This window comes from Hypanus sabinus, chromosome 12 (genome assembly GCF_030144855.1).
Source record: "Hypanus sabinus isolate sHypSab1 chromosome 12, sHypSab1.hap1, whole genome shotgun sequence".
Taxonomy (NCBI): Eukaryota; Metazoa; Chordata; class Chondrichthyes; order Myliobatiformes; family Dasyatidae; genus Hypanus; species Hypanus sabinus.
The window spans coordinates 43,555,629-43,577,194 of NC_082717.1; the positions used below are offsets into that span (position 1 = coordinate 43,555,629).

The 21,566-nt window shown below is 41.6% G+C and overlaps 1 long non-coding RNA gene across 2 annotated transcripts in view; it reads right to left on the bottom strand.

The window, feature by feature from the left end:
- The window catches only part of LOC132402828 (uncharacterized), a 238,734-nt gene that overhangs the window by 152,927 nt on the left and 64,241 nt on the right, over window positions 1-21,566 (bottom strand). Inside the window, exons 3-4 of one of the 2 annotated variants that reach the window (XR_009515091.1) lie at window positions 10,654-10,738; window positions 1,234-1,329 (exon numbers count right to left, since the gene is read on the bottom strand). This is a non-coding gene — a long non-coding RNA (uncharacterized LOC132402828). The other variant, XR_009515089.1, reaches the window with a different exon arrangement.

The following is a 21,566-nucleotide window of genomic DNA, read 5'->3' on the forward strand; positions in this document are numbered from 1 at the left end:
GCAGAGCTTTTCATATAAATTTTAAGTTATTACACAATTAACCAAACATTAAGAAGGCTTGTGTGGGTCAAAAGTGTTCAGTGAAGCTTTCAGTCACAAAGTAACAGTGCATGTCCTGGTATTCCTAATGAAAACAAAATCGCTAATCTTACACATGGACTGTTGCCTAATGCACACTTGCACAATTGGTTCAGTTAGAAATAGCACAAAATGAAGGAATAAATTTGGCATGAAGAGGAAATTGCACTGCTTTTGTTTTCATTATGTATACAGTATGTGACATCTGGTTATTTGGAATTTTGTGTTTTACAGACATAATTTCACTGAATTTATGAGAAGTTATGATGAAACAAGTTAAACTAAGCAGTTGTCATGATTTTTGACATTAGTTCATGAATCTCTTTTATCCAATTCAAAATATTTTCATTGCAAATCGATAACCACATATCAGGCAATGCGTACAATTACATGTACAATTACAAATGCAAATTTACTTTTTAAATCAGAGGACTTCTTCTCGGTTCGTATGACTAGCTCTGCAGCTCTCTGAGAAGCTTTACTTGACCCCTTTTTCTTTTTCTTGGCAACGTCAATGGAACGCATGTTTGCTGACTACTCACACCTCTGGGGACTGCGATGCATAATTCATTTGAGACCATTTGATTTGGAGCACACTTAATACAAACTTTACGTGTCTGCTGATAACTTCATTGTGACTGTAGTGAGTAAATTGATTAGCAGCTCAGTAGTGTATGGAGAAGTGTGGAGGGTAGAGTTGGTGTGGGGTGGTGAGGGTTGTAGTAGGATATATGAGTACAATATATCAGTTTTAGAAATGCGTAGGACTAAATGAAGCCAGCTCAGACTGCTTAAAGTCATGCTCCATCTGATGAAAGATAGCTTTAATGGCAAATGAAGTTTTGAATATGTTTTCCTGATAGTATGCTGGAGACCTTAAAAGGAAGTGGAAAGGAAGACAGCTGCAATCCATCCATGGAGGCTCATACAGGGCACACACATGAGGTGAAAAGGTGACTTTCTGAATCAAAGGAAATGAGTGCAACACCACTAGGAATGCAATGATCTCAGAATGACTGCCTGGATCAGAGAACGTGCATTCAATGTCATCCTCCACCCACCGCACTACCAACCACACACATTACGCACTGCATCATGGCCCTATCGTTCATGCAGCCTTCTGAAGTTATACCAACACTCATACACTCTACTCACCTTCACATGCTTAGCAATCCAGCAAAACATACGTCCACATCCCTCAGCTTGCTATCCAACCATAACAAAAAGAGATCAGCTTGGGCATGAGCTCTGCTGCAGAGATGAAAACTTTGAATGAGAAGTTCAAATTTCAAAGTAAATTTATTATCAAAGTACATATATGTCACCATATACGAGCCTGAGATTTATTTTCTTGAGGGCAAACTCAATAGATCAATAATAGACCAATAACCATGTTAGAATCAATGAAAGACTGCACCAACTTGGGCATTCAAACAATGTGCAAAAGGCATCAAATTGTGAAAAATACAAACAGAGAGATAATAATAATAAATAAGTAAGCATTCAAAATCAAGGACATGAGATGAAGAGTCATTGAAAGTGGGTCCATGGGTTGTGAGAACATTTCAATGTTGGGCGAGTGAAGTTGAGTGAAGTTATCCCCTTTAGTTCAAGAGCCTGATGGTTGAGGGGTGATAACTGTTCCTGATTGTGGTCGTGTGAATCCTAAGGCTCATGTACCTTCTTCCTGATGGCAGCAGTGTGAAGTGCTGGGCCCAGGACAGGTCCACCGAAATGGTAACCGCAAGGAATTTAAAGTTGCTGACCCTCTCCCCACCTTATCCTCCACTGGCCTCTGGGTTCCCCCTCCTCCTGAGGTCAATAATTAGCCCCTTGGTCTTGCTGGCCTTCAATAAGAAGTTGTTGTTATGGCACCACTCAGCCAGATTTTCAATCTCCCTCCTATATGCTGATTTAGCAAACTTGAATATGGCTTTGGAGCTGTGCTCAGACATATAGTCATAAGTGTAAAGCAAGTAAAGCGGGGGCTAAGCACACAGCCTTGTGGTGCACCTGAACTGATGGAGATTATAGAGGAAATGTTGTTGCCAACTTGAACTGATTGGGGTTTGCGAGGAAATCAAGGTTCCAATTGCATAAGGATGAAATGAAGCTTAATAATTAGTTTTGAGAGGATGATGGTATTGAATGTCAAGCTGTAGTGGACAAAGGGCATCCTGTCATATGCATCCTTGCTGTCCAGATGTTCAAAGGCTGAGTGAAGAACCAATGAAGTGGCATCTGTCATGGATCTGTTGCTCTGGTAGGCAAATTGGAGCAATAACCTACTTGATAAATTAGCTTTGTTTTAGCAGCAAACATGAGGAAACATGAGCTTCATCGATGACTCCATTGGCGCTGCCTTCTGCACGCATGCTGAGCTTGTTGACTTCATTAACTTTGTCTCCAACTTTCACACTGCCCTCAAATTTACCTGATCAATTTCCGACACCTCCCTCCCCTTTCTTGATCTTTCTGTCTCCATCTCTGGAGACGGCTTATCTACTGATATCTACTATAAACCTACAGACTCCCACAGCTACCTGGACTATTCCTCTTCCCACCCTGTCTCTTGCAAAAATGTTATCCCCTTCTCATAATTCCTCCGTCTCCGCCGCATCTGCTCTCAGGATGAAACTTTTCATTCCAGGATGAAGGAGATGCCTTCCTTTTTTAAACAAAGGGGCTTCCCTTCTTCCACCATCAACTCTGCTCTCAAACGCATCTCTCCCATTTCCTGCACCTCTGCTCTCACCCCATCCACCCACCACCCCACTTGTGATAGGGTTCCCCTTGTCCTCACCTACCACCCCACCAGCCACCAGGTCCAACGTATAATTCTCCGTAACTTCCGCCACCTCCAACAGGATCCCACTACCAAGCACATCTTTCCTTCCCCCCACTTTCTGCTTTCCGCATGGATCGCTCCCTACGTGACTTCCTTGTCCACTCGTCCCCCCTATCCCTTCCCACCGATCTCCCTCCTGGCACTTATCCTTGTAAACGGAACAAGTGCTACACCTGCCCTTACACTTCCTCCCTCACCACCATTCAGGGCCCCAGACAGTCCTTCCAGGTGAGGCGACACTTCACCTGTGAATCAGCTAGTGTGGTATACTGTGTCTGGTGCTCCCGGTGTGGCCTTTTATATATTGGTGAGACCCGACACAGACTGGGAGACTGTTTTGCTGAACACCTACGCGTGGTCCACCAGAGAAAGCAGGATCTCCCAGTGGCCACACATTTTAATTCCATGTCCCATTCCCATTCTGATATGTCTATCCATGGCCTCCTCTACTGTCAAAATGAATCCAAACTCAGGTTGGAGGAACAACACCTTATATACCGGCTGGGTAGCCTCCAACCTGATGGCATGAACATTGACTTCTCTAACTTCCGTTAATGCCCCTCCCCTTCTTACCCCATCCCTGACATATTTAGTTGTTCGTTTTTTTTCTCTCTCTCTGCCCATCACCCTGCCTGTTCTCCATCTCCCTCTGGTGCTCCCCCCTCCCCCTTTCTTTCTCCCGAGGCCTCCCGTCCCACGATCCTTTCCCTTCTCCAGCTCTGTATCACTTTTGCCAATCACCTTTCCAGCTCTTAGCTTCATCCCACCCCCTCCGGTCTTCTCCTATCATCTCACATTTCCCACTCGCCCCACTACTTTCAAATCTCTTACTATCTTTCCTTTCAGTTAGTCCTGACGAAGGGTCTCAGCCTGAAATGTCGACAGGGATTCTTCCTATAGATGCTGCCTGTCCTGCTGTGTTCCATCAGCATTTTGTGTGAGTTGTTTGTTTTAGCAAGTTTATTTTGTGGTAATGCATTTATATATTGTGGTCTGCTGGAATTCAAGTATATTGAAGAATATAAAATCTTAGGGTAGGTGCTGAAAGGGCATTTCCTTTCATGGGAAATCTAGAGTAAGGGAGCATTTACTCAGAATCAGAATTCTAACATTTATCCTATGGAAGAGGAGGGATTTCTTCTCTTTAACCTTCTGAACCAATTGAATTCTTTGTCTAACACACTGGATTCCAGTGAAATCTGAAATCCAGCTAAAGATGTCTACTCACTTTGTCAGACACTTTGTAGCAGGAGGGAATGAGACCGAGATTTCTGCATAACTTCCGTCATGTTTGTGCATTGCAAATTGGTGTAGATGTGTCCTGCTCCAGCAGTCTGATCCACAAAGGCTTATAAGCCTCATGACCTTAACAAGCCATTGCTAACTTGGACCTTACACAGCCCTCCAGTGGTATTCTTGGCTGGAACATCTAGTAAGTATCATGAATTACTGAATCACAGACACTCACATAATTTCTCACTTACGAGGATGAAGCATAAATGTTGCTGTAAGACCTTTTCTCCTTCTTCATAGTGAGCAAAAATAAAAGCCAATGAAGAAACAATCGGTTCTTGCAGAAGCTTTGAAACCAACATAATTTCCTAACTCCCTGTATTTCACAAATTCAGACCACTAAACAGTTCTATACTGAGTCCAGCAGCTTACAGAAGTCGGGAACTGACCAGCAAGTAACTAACACTTTTGCACACTGATTTACTGCATGATCTTCCATTATTTGTACTTTTGGAGGGCAGAAACATCACAGACACTACTGACCTATTGCACATGGAAGGCGCACGTATATGCCCATGTACTGATTCCTCCCGATCTAGCTCCTTCTAAACCTTCATCCTCTTTGCTCCAACATTGTTGCCTTTGCCTTTGGCTAAGTTAACCTTGAGCTCTGGATTCCATCCTTTAACCTCTTCATCTCCTTATTCTTCTTTGAAAGTAGTCTTAACATCAGACTCTCATTGTTTTAATGTTTGATCAGATTCTTGATTTTGGGCTCTTATATTCTTATTATTATAGTCCTCCTTAAAATGCCTGATCTGCAATTTATCACAGGATTATTATTTTGTGTGTGTATGCCTCAGGATCTATAATTTAGGCACCCTAAAATACTGTCGGTCATCACATTACAGCAAGAACTGGGTAACCACAGAAAAAATACAGACCTCTCTAGTGGCTCCTTGTAACAGGTCATGTGGAGGTATGTCATGTGAAGAAGGCATGTCTTCACCTTGTGCATTATGGTCCAAGTCACTCACATTCACGAAGGAATTGCCATAATCCAATACTAATTATAAGGCATTTTCAGCTACTTGGACTGTTTCTTTGTGAGGCTGTACATTGAAAATACAACAGTCTCCTTCACTGAACAATGTGCTGTCATGGTTGATTAGAGACAATCACATCTAATTGAGGATGTCTCTTGGAAGATTCCAGCACAGTATGGGTCATCAGCCAATCCCTCCTTTCAATATGTCATCAGCGGAAATGGAGAACTTTGCTCCATTGATCAATTGCTCCATTGATCAATGTTTGAGCGAGCATAACAAGTTTTGAAAGCGGATGACAAATCCAAAAGCTAAAGTACAATCATGGCTAAAAATATATTTCAAAAATAAACACTGGGCTCAATCTAGATAGCTCTGAAGAAGAGAATGTAGTCACATTAATAAAAGACTTCAGTGCCTGAGTAGGATAGCTTCAGAAAACAATTTGAGCAGTAGAAAACAAATCAGAATGGGTGATTAACCCATACCAGGGTGACCTGATGCAGCATTTCCATCCTGAGTGTTCAAATAATGCAGTGTGGTGAAATGCCATATAGACTGGATTGGTAGCAGGAAGCTGGTGTAATTCTTTACAGCACAAGCGATTCGAGTTCAATTCCCACAGCTGTTTGTGAGGAGCTTGTATGTTCTCCCCATGACTGCTAGGCTTCCTTTGGGTGCTCCAGTTACCTCCCACATTCCAAAGACATAGGATTAGGGTTAGTAAGCTGTGCACATGCTATCTTAGCACTGGGAGCATAGTGACCCTTGCAGACTGTCCCCAGCATACACTTGGACTGTGTTGATCATTTATGCAAATGATGTGTTTGAAAGATTCAAAGATTTAAGGTTCAATGTAGATTTATTATCAAAGACTGTATGCAGTATACAGTCCTGAGGTTCATCTTCCCCCACATGACCAAGAAACAAAGAAAGCCATGGAAACCATTTAAAGAAAAACATCAAACCCCCAACACGCAACAAAATGAACAGAAGTCACAAACAGCAAGAAAGACACAAATACAAAATACCAAATCACAAAGACATTGGAAGAGTACAGGCATATTCAGTTAATCTCAGTTCAATTCAATCCAGCACTGCACCCCTTGCTATCTGCAAGCGTATGTTTAAATAGACATATGACAAATAAAACTAATCTCTTTTTAGTGTCAGTTTCAGCAAGGATCATGTGTGCCGGATCTTTCATTTTTAGTGATTGTGATCTCTCGAAGGACGGCAAGATCTAGGTTTATAATGTAGATGGTGTATACTCCTCTGTGAATGCAGAATCTGCTTCATGTACCAACTAATGCTTGCTGCTCCACTCAAAGCAATATCACCATCTTCATCTCCACTGGTACTGATGCTAGATTTTCACCTTCATAAACAAATCATCCAGCCCCAGTTCCCCTATGGTCAAACATCTCATTATGGCCACTGGAAATGCTACAGGGATGTGAGTATCTTGTATCTTAAGAAAATTAATATCAGCATAACAAGCTGAAGGCAGCCACCAAGATCTGTTCTCCATCTGCCACCCTTCAAGGAAAAGCATTGTGTCTTTGAAGCTGATAAGAGTGAGAAACAGAAAGAATCCCCTGCAAACAGGCATCTGACCTGCAATGAAATATTTGCACCTTCTCTGGGTTGGTTTGTGGTTTCAGGATTGAACTCCTGAGTCATCAGAGAATCCATATATAAATTTGTAGAAGAGGGGATTGCTGTTACATTGGCATTTTCTTGATTTTGCCTAACAACCAGCTGCACACTCTACTGCCACTCAAAACAAGGGATAGCCCCTACAACCAGGGTACTGGGACCAGAGTTGCTTGAGGTTTTCCTGCAAGACTCTGTCAGTTTCCTGACTGTGTCAGCAGCCTTCCACCAGCCAAGCTGCAGCCAATGCAGAAAGCTGTGCAGGATCATTAAGACAAGCAAAGGCAAAAGGAAGCCAAACTATTGCATGTAATTTTTCAAGTTTTAGTTTATATATTTAGATTGATAATGACAGAGAGAAGCTAAGATTGGGACTGTGTGATGAATGAAGAATTTGGTAGTGCCATTAGGTAAAGTGATTATGAAAAGTCCAGGAGCAGGTGTCTAGCTTCCTCCTCTCTTCCTTTTCCTTTGGCATCACAAGCATTAAAAACCTGCCTAATAGCTCAGCTGCAATGACTTGCATGATAAATTTCATCGATCATAATATTGGAACCAGTTCTGCACCCATAACAATTAAACAACACGCCCTTGGCAACCATGGTCTATAAATTAGACTCAGTGCTTTTGACCCGGCACCCACCCAAATCTGCAGGTCCAAAAGTCCCAGTCAAACTGATAGCAGTTTGCATCTGTGGTGATATTAATAAATCCATAAAAATAATAGGCAGTGGACCTAAAGGAAGACAGTGCCCAACCACAGATTCAGTGGACACTGTGAGCTTCTTAAGAGCAGAGCTCCAAAAGATTTTTAAAAAATAAAATGTCCTTTAATCACTTGATGACCTTGAAAGGCCATTAAAAATTCTTGATGAATTTCTGAATGAAGTCCTTTCGTCAATCTATTTTACATCCTGTAGTAAAAGTAAATGATTACCTCACAGTCGACATTTGCAGATGTTCTGGTTACTTGCAAAGTACTGAAACATTTATTCATCCCTCTCATTGTCTCTATCTCTCTTTGTTTTTATGCACACAGAATTTTCTGTTTTTTTCTGGAGGTTGTCAATAGATTGTGGAGTTACGTTGATTTTGTTGCTTTCTTGTGTTGATTTTGATCGAAAGGGGTTGAAAGCTGTGTTTGGTATGTAAAGGTATACAGCTACTAAAATGTAGTCTGAGGGAAATTCATTAGCATTCATGCATTGATAAACTTACCACTCTACTCCTGAATTATAATAGCACTAACAAGGGTTAATTAAAATTACACCATACTGTTCAAAAATGTAAACCATTAACCCTGCTCTTGACAGGGAAAGGCTTCACAAGCAGTGGAGTGGAAGGAGTGGTCGGTGTAAGAGTGTGTGTATGCATTTGTTTTATCATGGAGCACTAGATTTAACTTTTAGGCCTTGGTCTGTTATGTGTGCAAAACTGGTTTCAGAATATCAACAGTTCTGTAGAACAACTCATACCAAGCAATGTGCTTGGAAAGAGCTCCGCTATCAGATTGGCTAGATCCATTTTTAGCCTGGAAGTGCTCTGGGGCTGTGTCCCCCTCTAGAGCAGAAAGAGCAGGGAGGGAACCCACTGTTGGCTCTTGTGCTTCAGAGCAGGAGATGACTCTGATATTCTGGGAGTTCAAGCAGTACGGTGCTCACTCAGCCTGATAGAATTCAGACCTATAAATGGGTGCTGGGTTGGGCAGATAGGTTGCAGATACAGGGGAAGGTGGTTCTGGTCTTGGTCACAGATTTCTGAGGGCTCTGGATCAGGCTGATGATGAAAGCATTTTAATCAACAGGTGGTCAATGGTGGTTCAGTTTAATGGAGGCCAATTCTGACATTGGCTGGCCGTGGACTCAGGGGTACCCATTTTATGCCGCTATTAACATCCCAATGGAAGGAGAAAGAGGATAACCAGCACACTGCCACTGAGGTTGCCATGACAGGCATTGGTTGCAGCCTAACCCTCTACCAAGATAAATGGAAATGTGCTCGTGAATCTGGAGAATGTGCCTGCAATGGCGGATTAGCTGGCAGTGCATAGAAGTTGTGAGATATGGGTTGAACTATATGTTGGTATGCAGCAATGTAGGAGGGCAATTAATTGTTAGCTCTGATTCTTGATAGGTGGACATTGATGGAGATTGTTGTGAGGTGGGTTCCTGGGTTTCCTACACACACCTTCCTGAAGATCTTCCTCTGGTTGCTCTTCAGCTGTGCACTGATGGAGTGAAAGATCGTGTAATATATGGACACTTCAGGTGATGAGAGGGTGACTTGAATTAACTGTGTGAGCAATGCTCCCTGCATTGCTGGAGCCAGAATACAAATGACTGCACTTTTATTGCATTACAGGCAAGCCATTGACTGCACTGAAGACCACAAGGGCTTCAAAATGTCCATGGCAAGTCCAGGACGGGCCCCAAAGAAAGTAGTCAAGGGCAGCGTAAACTCTGACAGGCAATGGGAAAGAATGGTCACATGACCCTACATGCAGCCGGACCCTGATTTCAGCAGACTGCATTCAAAGTCACAAGTCATGCTTCACTGCATTCACACAGGCTATCAGACACCTATCTACGTTATTTGTACACTAATCCCTTTTTATAACTTGTATTCCCATCAACTCTTTGCACTGATTCTCCTGCCAACTGTCTACAGTGGGGGCAATTTACAATGGCCCATTAACTTGCCAATTGCAACATTTTGGTAGAGGAAACCACACAGTCGAGGGAAAGCAGCCAGTCAGTTTCCATCTTCGGCAGTAGAGGTCACCTGCCTTTCCTAGACAGCATTATCATTGCAAGTCTCCAACCACCACTGATCAGGATCACAACTGGACTAGACTCATAAATACCGTGACTCCAATAGTCTGAGTAGCTCATTACCGTTAAATCCTGGGTTCGTGCTACACTTGCAAGGCGCAGGTCAGAGTATGGAGGAATACTATTAATTTGCCTGCATGAGCGCTACTCTCACAATACAGAGGAAACTCCCATGGAAAACATTCTGTCTGGCAGCACGATGGCTTAGTGTGGCAACTGCTCTATGTGTGGCTGTAAAACACAACTGCAGAGTTCTGGGCACAGCTCAGTATATCACAGGAACCTGTCTCCCCTTGATAGACTCTGTCTACACTTCTCGCTACCTCGGTAAAACAGCCAGCATACTCGAAGACCCCATCTAACCCAGACATTCGTTTCTCCCCTCTCCCATCAGGCAGAAGATACAAGTGCCCGAAAGTGTGAACCAACACCCTCAGGGATAACTTCTACTCCATTGTTAACAGAATCTTGAATGGACTTCTTGTATAACAGGATGGACTCTTGGCCTCACAGTCTACCTCATTCTGATCTTGCACTTTATTGTTTACCTGCGCTGCACTTTTACAGTGGCTTATTCTACTCATTCTGCATTACCTTATTCTAGCTCAATGCACTGTCTAACAAAGTGATCTGTATAAACAGTGTGCAAGACGAGCTTTTCACTGTACCTTGGTACATGTGACAATAAAAACGAAGACAATACAATGCACAGCTTGAAACAGTTTTCTTAATTGGTTCATTCCTGTCGTCACCAACAGATTATGTCTGCAGTATTCACAAAATGTGCTGCAGGTACCTCCTAAACCCACAGTTACCAGTACAAAACAGGGCAAGGGCACCAGGTGCATGGGAGCATAAGCAACTACAGGTTTCCCTCCAAATAACATCAACATGACTGACAGCTAACTTACTACTGGGTCAAAATCCTGAAACTCACTCATCAACAGCATTGTAGAAGTACCTTGAGCAGTGAGACTCCAGTGATTGAGAAGGCAGCTCAACATCACCTTCTCAGTGGTAACTGACCTTGCTAATATGACTGTGTCCTGAAAAATAAACCGAAAATCATGATAATTTCACTCAGTTTCAGCCTTCTTCTCTCAAAGAATCATTTGCAAGTAGCTCAGGTTTAATATGGAAATTGGCAGTTGGCAGGACGGCTTCGATTTCCAGTGATCCAGTGAGGAGGATGTAAATTTACTATGATGGCAATTGTACAATATATGTGGAAGTCTGGGTAAATGCGATTGTAGAATGTAGTTAGCCAATGTGTGATGTAACTGTCAGCTTTCAGATGACAGAAGAGTGCCAAGACTCAAGAGTTAACGTGTTGTAATTTTGCTGCCTGATACTTTGAATCATAGAATCAAAGGATTACACAGTACAAATCAAAGCCATTCGACCTACTTGGTCCACACAAAATCTCTGAAAGAACAGATAGTCCCACTCCCTGCTCTTATCCACTTCTCAGTTTTTGTTTTCCTTTTTAAGTACTCATTCAGGATTCAAGATAGTTTAATGTAATTTCCAGTACACAAGTGAAAAGGCGAACAAAATAATTGTTACTCCAGATGTGATACAGCACAAAGAAACAATAATATAAAGAAAACAATAATTTAAAAAAACACAGTAAGTATAAAGAGATAAACATAAGGTAGTTTATATACGGTGACTGACATGAAATATAAAGCAGAGGTGGTTGGGCACGTGGAGGGGTGGTGTTCACAGGTGAAGATATTGATAAGCCTTTTTGCTTGGGGAATGTAACTGCTTTCGCATCTGGTAGACCTGGCATACAGTGTATGTTATGTGGCCTTTTCCCTGATGGGAGTGGGACAAACATTCCAGGAGCAGGGTGGATGGGATCCTTCACAATGTTACAGGCTTTTTCCCGACATCTTTCTGTATATATGCCCTTAATGGTGGGTAGGCTGCTGCCAGTGATGGGTCTGGAAGTTTTGACTACCCATTGTAGAGTCGTCCACTGCAGTGCAGATTCCGTACCAGACAGTGATGCAGCTCGTTAGGATGCTCTCTATTGTGTCTCAGTAGAATAACATGAGTATGGATGTCCATGGTCCAGCCCTGTTCAGCCTCCTCAGAAAGTAGAGGCATTGGCGAGCTTTCCTGATTGTGTAGAATGTGTTCTGGGACCATGAGAATTTGTGCAAGCTGTGCACTTCCAGGAATTTGAAAATGCTCGCAGTTTCCACTGCTGTGCCGCCAATGAAGAGAGGGGTGTGATTGGTGACGGTTCTCATCAAATCAGTAACTAACTCCTTTGCCACATTGACATCGAGGAGGAGGTTATTTTCATGGCACCAAACCTTGAATTCTTCAAACTCCTCTCTGTGCTGATGAACCCCACCACTGTTGTGTCATCCGTGAATTTGACAATGTGATTAGTTTACTGTTTAGCCATGCAGTTCGGTATGAGCAGAGAGTACTGCAGTGGTCTCACACAGCCTCGGGGAGGAGGGTGTTGTGTTGAAAGTGTTGGGGAGCAAGGTGAGGTTGTTCCTCTTTGAAAATTAATATTGTCTCTGCTTCTATAATATTTTCAAACAATGTAATCCAGGCTATAACAGCTACCTGAAAAAAAACTCAAATTATCTTCCCCCTAGTGATTCTGCCAATTATTTTAAAGCCAAGTCCTCAAGCTAGTTGAATCAGTTTTAACCTATAGAAACACCTTTGGTAATTATGAATGTTTCTCCTCTGAGCTTCCTCTGCTCCAAGGGGGAGCGATCTCAGCATTTCTATTTTCTTCAGATAACTGACACCCTTCATCCCTGCTCCCATTCTAGTAAATCATTTCTGTTTCCTTTCTGAAACCTGGGTTAGTCTTGACGTTGTTTAAGCCTGATGCACAGAACTGGAAACATAACTCTAGCTGAGATACCCCTATGATTAATAAAGGTTTACTGTTTTTTGGCAATTTTTTTTCCAGTATTTCATTATGACCAGTTACTCTACCAAAGTACAAAAAATGAGTAAGGTATTCAGTCAGCACCTCCTGTGGGAGAGCATTTGATATGTATCCCCTGGAATGCCATTTTGAAAAATATTCTGCACATTTTGGTAAAAGTCAATTGCTCAGTTGAAATGAAGCTAAATTTCAGGTGAGGATACAATTTGACTCTGAATATGAATTTAATATTAATTTTGGGAACTTAGTACTGGATCCTTTCCTCAACCAGCCCATTTTTTTTAACTTTAAACTTTGTCACTCTCTAATTCACACACTTAATATATGAAAACCCATAAAATAGATTCAGAACATAATATAGATATACATCAAAGACAATCACAGATTGTCAGGAATGTATTATAAAAATGAGTTATCCTTTATTGGATATGAACTTGTGTGCAGTTAAATACACACAGAAGCAGTTCTGATGAAAGCCATTGCTCACCGGTATTGTCACCTGTTCTCTATTCTCAAACATGGTTCTTCCACCTTACAACATTTTCAAAATCACCGAATTCCATATTTCTGAACAACTAATGTCATTACTGACATTCTCTCTAATCGCTTTAATCTCCAGTCTTCCTTCTTTCGAAAACTGTGGAACATTTCATCTCTACCCATACCTTGCTTTAGCGAATCAGAGGAGAGGGGTTTTGGTGAGAAGCTGAATGTGAGGTGCTGAATAAGTTGTGGTCTTAGTGAATGATGGAAATGGGTGGAGGGTTATATGGCTTGCTCCATTCACTATTACTAATGTGTGTGCACACCTTCTATATTCTCTTTCTTTTTTTTCAATCTGAGCTTCTGTTTCAGACACATTTCTCAGACCATCTTGATGTGTCACTGGCACGACAGTAATTGTCCCACTTTATCCTCTGGAGCAGGGGTCCCAACCTGGTGTCCATGTCATAACAAAGGTTGGGAACTCCTATTCTAGAGCACTTCATGGTTTTAAATACTCAAATCCACCACTATTTCTCCTCCATGATCCTTTATTTAGGAATTTCTTCAACTGATATCACCCAATACAGCTAGATGAGATTTGGAATGGCATTTCAAATATGTTATTGCTTCAAGTTACTGATTAATACAGGATGGGGTGACTAAACTGTACCAATGTTATTGTAACTGCAGTGAAGAAAGTCCTAGAACTGTTTTCATACAGAAAATACAAGCTTCAGTAGAAAAGAAATTACATACTTTAAATGCACAGCAATTATAGCAATGGAAACAGTGCAAGTTAAAAGAACATTTTGTGTTTATCCACAGGGTTACCCACTTCAGGTACAACTATTGAAGGGGCAGAATTGCCATTCTATCTCAAGGAATGTAAAAGGTTTATTGCATTACAGCCATTAAGCCTTAGGCATAAATCATTGGCAGTTCAATAAATAACTCAGTAATGTATTAGTGAGCAATGAATTCCATTTTAAAAATAAGAAAAAAAAACAAGCCATATCAGTTTTTCCTGCAGTCATCATGCTGTGTTGTTAATAAAATAAAATGTATCTCTTTATTATAAACAGGCATGCTTTTGAGCGAGATTACCTCCATTTTTCACTACAATTTTCAGTTTTCACAGGCCCTCTCACTGCATGTGACTGACTGTACAGAAGAAGATTTGATCTTTTTTATCAACCTCCCTCAGATTTTAAGTGAACAGTAATTAATGGCTGAGAGCTGTCTGGGAATGATGCTTCTCGTGACTCTCCCCATCTACCATGGAGTACCATTGCTTCAACACAAGGATTGGCCTTAAATTGAGGTCACAGGTTCAAATCAGTTTCCTCTCATTCCATGCTTTCAGGTTTTGATCCTCCAAAATCCCAAACTCCTGGGCTGCAAAACAAAAGAAATGCACCTTGAATATATACCATGTATATGGGGCACCATGGTGGCGTAGTAGTTGTACAGGTTGGGGCTTTGTAGTTTGGAGTTCTTTCCTGATGCTCTCTGTAAGAAGTTTTTAAGTCCTCCCTACGAGCATGTGGGTTTCCTCCTACATTCCAAAGCTGTACCAGTTAGTGGATTAATTGTTCATTGTAAATTGTCCTGTGATTAAGCTAGGGAATAATACAATATTATTATTAACCAATGGTTTGAGATGTGTCTGTTTTAATGCAAGAAGCATCATGAGCAAAGCAGATGAGCTTAGAGCGTGGATCAGTACTTGGAGCTATGATGTCATGGCCATTACAGAGACTTGGATGGCTCAGGGGCAGGTACGGTTACTTCGAGTGCCAGGCTTTAGATGTTTCAGAAAGGACAGGGAAGGAGGCAAAAGAGGTGGCGGTGTGGCACTGCTGATCAAAGATAGTGCCATGGCTGCAGAAACGGAGGAATTCATGGAGGGATTGTCTACTGAGTCTCTGTGGGTGGAAGTTAGAAACAGGAAGTCGTCTATAACTCTACTGGGTGTTTTCTATAGACCACCCAATAGTAGCCCGGATATTGAGGAATGGATAGGGAGACAGATTCTGGAAAGGTGTAGCAATAATAGGGTTGTTGTGGTGGGAGATGTTAATTTCCCAAATATTGATTGGCATCTCCCTAGAACAAGGGGTTTAGATGGGATGGAGTCTTTTAGGTGTGGTCAGGAAGGTTTCCTGATGAAATGTGTACAAGAGGACAGAATGTACTTCATCTGGTATTGGGAAATGAACCTGGTCAGGTGTCAGGTCTCTCAATGGGAGAGCATTTTGGTGATAGTGATTGCAATTCTATCTCCTTTACCATAGCACTGGAAAGCAATAGGAACAGACAAGTTAGGAAAGTGTTTAATTGGAGTAAGGGGATATATGAAGCTATCAGGCAGGAACTTGGAAGCATAAATTGGGAACAGATGTTCTCAGGGAAATGTACAGAAGAAATGTGGCAAATGTTCAGGGGATATTTGTGTGATGTTCTGCACAGGTACATTCCAATGAGACAGGGAAACGATGGCAGGGTACAGGAACTGTGGTGTACAAAGGCTGTTGAAAACCTAGTCAAGAAGAAAAGAAAAGCTTTTGAAAGGTTCAAAAAACCAGGTAATGATAAAGATCTAGAAGATTATAAGGCTAGCAGGAAGGAGCTTAAGAATGAAATTAGGAGAGCCAAGAAAGGGTCATGAGAAGGATTAAAGAAAATCCCAAGGCAAGAAGATAAGACGTGAGAGAATAGGACCAATCAGGTGAGACAGTGGAAAAGTGTGTATGGAACTGGAGGAGATAGCTGAGGTACTTAATGAATACTTTGCTTCAGTATTCACTACAGGAAAGGATCTTGGTGATTGTAGGGATGACTTACAGCAGGTTGAAAAGCTTGGGCATATAGACTTTAAGAAAGAGGATGTGCTGGAGCTTTTGGAAAGCACCAAGTTAGATAAGTCTCCGGGACCGAACAAGATGTACCCCAGGATACTGTAGGAGGGAAGGTAGGAGATTGCTGAGCCCCTGGCAATGACCTTTGCATCATCAATGGGGACAGGGGAGGTTCCGAAGGATTGGAGGGTTGCAGTTGTTGTTCCCTTACTCAAGAAAGGGAGTAAAGATAGCCCGGGAAGTTATAGATCTGTGAGCCTTACTTCAGTGGTTGGTAAATTGGTGGAAAAGATCCTGAGAGGCAGGATTTATGAACATTTATGAATAAGTCAGAGGCTTTTTCCCAGGGCTGAAGTGGCTATCACGAGAGGGCACAGTTTTCAGGAGCCTGGAAGTAGGTACAGAGGAGAGGTTGGGTTAAGTTTTTTATGCAGAGATTGGTGAGTGCGTGGAATGGGCTGCCGGCGATGGCGGTGGAGGCTGACTTGAAGCACTCTCAGATGTATTATTTAAAGGCAGTTGAAAATGGATTAAAATAAAAAAGACATAGAATAATTTCAGCAAGTAATACATAGCTGAAAAAAATTGAGGTTGACTTCACCCAACCCAACAGTCACCTATTCACCAAATTGTCATCAGAGTCACTTCAAATCCATCACCACCTGGACTACACGTCATCTCTGAAGCTTCTTTCCAGTAGCTATCCAGCTTCTCCACAAAACTTACTCAGGTATAATACCCTAACTGTCCCTGCACAACAGTCATTAAGTGGACTTTCCTGCTCTCCTTGTTCTGTTGATAATTAGTCAGTTTGTTCACATTTATTTCAGTTTGATTATTGATGTTTGTGTATGTAACCATTCTGCTAATTGTTGATAGCCCATGGCTGTTTGCACTATTGTCTTGTAAATTGGTGGTTGCTATTGTGTTGTCTGTTATGATATTGTCCTGTGCCTTATGTTTGGCACTGAACCACAATCTATTCTGGTATGTTTCACATCCTGGCAATTAAGTGAATATGATTTTGTTAACACTACACTGCATTAAAATGATCAATTAAGCACATAAGCAGAAGTGAAATAGAATAACCAATAATTCAGCTAAATTTATCTTATTTATGAGGTTCCTTTTAAGGTGTGCTGTGCCCTTGACCTCAGTAAGATCCAGAACTATACCACTGGCATTTGAACTGCAGTTCACTTTCAACTTCCGCTCAGAGGTGGACAGATGCAAAAGCTGAAGTCAAGCTGAACAGTGATGGGTGGATTGGCAATAATGTTCCACTAAAACTCCACATGCATCAAAGCACAATCTCCCCAATAATTCTGATAATCCTTCCTATTCATTTAATCTTTATAACAAAAGAAGGAATGCTTCTCATGTTTTCCCACACCCATAATCTGGCAAATCCAATCACTTGGCTCTACTTCTACTCCTGGCGTACAGACATGGACTGGGGACCACAACGCCAGTGGTGATGACCATGGAGGTATTGTCAATGGTGGCAGAGGAATGCTTGTATGACTGCTTTGAATCTAAGGACTGGATCATATCCAGGGATTCATCTTCAGATCAGAATGAATATGTCACAGTTGTCTCTGACTTCATATGGTACATACCTAAACCAGAAGCCAAGGATGAGTAAAGAGATTTGCAGTCTGCTGAGGGCTAGATCTGTGGTGTTCAAGAATGATGATCTAGAACTCTCCAAGAAGCCCAGGTATGATCCATGGAATGCTGACTTAAGAGCGAAAAAAGCATTTCTGAGTGAAGTTAGAAATGAAATCAGATGCACATCAGCAATGGCACAGTTTGCAGGCCATTACTTCCTACAAGGGGAAAGCCATTATAAATGGCTGTGGTGTTTCACTCCCCAATGAGCTGAATGTGTTGTATGTACGCTTTGTAAGTGAGAAGAAAACTATGCATGTGTGGATTCTTGAAAGATGTTCTGACATTAGTCTCTCAGACTGATTATCACAGTATTGGCATATTTAATATACAGCATATCAGTTATATATCAGCAAATCATATATATCTGATATATATGTATCGGTATCTGGCGACTGTGTGATATCTGTCTTGGGGGCCAACGTCAGAACATCTTTCAAGAGGGTGAACCCACACAAGGAGTCTGGCACAGAAAACTCGTGCCAACCAACTGGCTGGAGGGTTCAGGGGCATCTTCAACTACTCACTGCTGCAGTCAGAGATTCACAACTGCTAAAAAGGAAGCAATCAGTCATACTGGTTCTCACAAAGAGCAGACTGAGCTGTCTCAATGACTATTGCCTAGTTTGCACTCACATCTACTGTGATGATGTGTTTTGACTAGTTGGTCATGGCTAGAATTAATTCCCACCTGAGCAAGGACCAGGACCCACTGCAATATGACTACTACCACAACAGGTCTACAGCGGATGCCCACTGGCTCCACACTGAGTTTTGGACCATCTGGACAACAACAACACTTATGCTAAACTGTTGTTTATTGATGACAACTCTGTGTCCAACACAATCACCCCTTCAGTACTAACTTCAAAACCTGATTTGCAATTAGCTGCTTGACTTTCTCATCGAGAGGCCACGGTCATTGCAGATCATAAATAACCCCTTCTCCTCACTGACACTCAACACAGGTGCACCTCAAAGATGTGTGCCTAGCCTGCCGCTCTACGGTCTCTGCATTAATTACTGTGTGGTTAGGCACAGCGCGAATGCCATCTGTAAATTCACCAATGACAGAACTGTTGTTGGCAGAATCTCAGACGGCAATGAGGAGGAGTGAGTTAGAATGGCTGGTAGAGTGGTGTCACAACAACGACCTTGCACTCAACATCAGTAAGACCAAGGAATTGACTGTGGACTTCAAAAAGGGGAAGTCAGGTGAACACACAGCATCGAGGGGTCCGCAGTGGAAAGGGCAGGCATCTTAGGTTCCTGGATGCCATCATCTCTGAAGATCAATCCTGGGCCCAACATGTTGATGCACTCATGAAGAAAGAATGCCTGTGGCTATATTTCATTAGGAGTCTGAGGAGATTTGGTACACCACCAAAGATTCCAACAAATCTCTACAGATGTACTGTGGAGAGCATTTTGTCTTGTGGCATCACATACTGAACATTTTAGGAACAGATTCTCCCCTCTGCCATCAGCTTTCTGAATGGTCCTTGAACCCATGAAGACTACCTCATCATTTTGCTCCCTTTTCGCTTTATTTATTTATTTATTTGTTTAATATTAATTATCATTGTAATTTTAAAGCTCCATTCACTGCAGGTTGCACCTCCATTGTATGCTGGATAATGGACTACCTGACTGGCAGACCAGTTTGTGCGGCTAAAGAGCTGCGTTTCAGACATGGCTATTAGCAGCACAGCAGCCCCACAGGGGAATGTATTGGCTCCCTTCCAGTTTATCCTGTATACCTCAGACTTTAGATACAACATTGAGTCATATCAACTGCAAAAATTCTCTGATGACTCTGATGCCTCAGTTGAGTGCATATAGGGTAGACAGGCGGATGAAACAGGGCCCTGGTGGAGGACTTCGGCAAATGGTGCAGGCTGAATCATCTGAAGCACAACATCAGTAAGGCAAAGGAGATGGTGATGGACTTTAAGAAGACTAAACCTGCACTGCTTCTTGTTTCTATTGATGGTGAGAATGTTGATTGGTGAGGACCAACAAGTACCTAGGGGTGCACCTGGATGACAGACTTGAGTGAAGCACTAACACAGAGGCTATTTACAAAAAGGGCCAAAATCGCCTTAATTTCTGGGGAGACTGAGACCCTCTCCAGTCTGTTGTCACCATTATAATCTTCTATGTGGTGGTATGCTGGGAAATGGTATCAACATGAGTGATGCCAACAGGCTCAATAAACTGATTAGAAAGGCTGGCTCTGTTATATGAAACAGACTGGACACAATGGAGGCTGTGGTAGAACAAAGGACCCAACAGAAAATCCTGACAATTCTGGACAATGTTTCTTACCCTCTGCATGCCTCCTTGGCTGAATGGAGGAGCACTTTTAGTAATAGATTAAGACAACTGCGCTGCTCCAAAGAGTGCTATATGAGGTCATTCTTACCCTCAGCCATTTGGCTCTCTAATGAGTCAACTTAAGGCCACTGAAGTGAAGACTACAATCCTGTTAGACTGTTTGAGGTAACTTATTTTTTTATTCTTTCTTTCTTCTCTTCTAACATTTGTATATTTGTATATCTGTGCACTTGTAATGCTACTGTGACACTGTAATTTCCTTTGGGATCAATAAAGTATCTATCTATCTGTCTAATGTATTGCTCTGTACTGCTGCCACAAATCAACAAATTTCGTGACATATGTCGGTGATAATAAATCTGATTTTGACTATGATTCTGAGTGGTAGAAGACATTCTCGAGCTATTGAAATGCAAAAAAATTAAATTTTTGAAACATGGTTTATTACTATTATTCAAGTTGGAATCCTTCATAACAAATGTTGTACTCCTCCAAGCTACTATATCCCACAATTTTATCAAAAACAGGGAATACTCATTGGTGAAAGAAATTTTTACTTTATTTTGTCTTGTCACTATTCAGCTTTCAAAGACAGAGATCACAAACTAGTAATGACGGTTTTATACATTTGTAGAATCATTATAGTAAGAGAAAAACATTGTATAGAAGAAGTACACGGCCCATTCAGTCTGTACTAGCTCTTTTCAGGGACAATCCAATAGCTCCTACCCATCCACTGTTTTCCCATATCCAAACATTTTGTTCTCATTCATCCATTTCCTTTTGAAGGCTGTTATTGAGTCTGCAACCACAAGTGCTTTGAATTCCTAATCACCTATAACAGTATTATGTACATCCCTGATGGTTCTTTTGCCATTCATCTTAAAGTTGTGCACTCCAGTTATTTGCAGTGAATTCTGGTTAATTGGGCCATTGGTTAAGAGGGACAGTCACTTATTCAGGATAACTCTTTAAATAACAAAAATTAATCACAAAACTAGCTGGGATTCCTTCCATTTACTGGGATACCAAGCCAGTTACTTAGCATAGGAAACTGTTGAACTGCCAAACTGTTTCTAACTAGCCTCAGTTGCATGCACTTCTGTAGCTGTTAGACACTACCCAGAGCAAATAGTTTGTACATTACACCAGTTGCACGTGTTTGGGTTCAAAAAACAGTGTTTTTTGTCACTGGTAGTTAGTGAGAAATAAGCAGTAATACAATTCAGAGCAATTTTGCTCACTGCCCTTTCTACATTCAAGCTTGGAGATGCTAGAAATGGCTGAGAGTGGCAATAAAACAATTTCACTACTTCAGCAGGTTAGGAAATGTAAGAAATTTGAAGATTTGGACAATGACAATGAAGATTTGGAGGATGGAATTATCCAAAGCATCATATGAAGGCAATTCACATGAACATTAGGTGTCTGTGGTCATTTTGTTTCTTTACAGTCAATCAAAAGAACACAACAGCATGCGCTGGATAAATTCCACTGTCAATAACTATTAGGAACTACTACACATTCATAATACTGTGGTGGTATTAGCAGTGTTCTAATTTGTTCTGTATTTCATTTAAATACATAATTTGT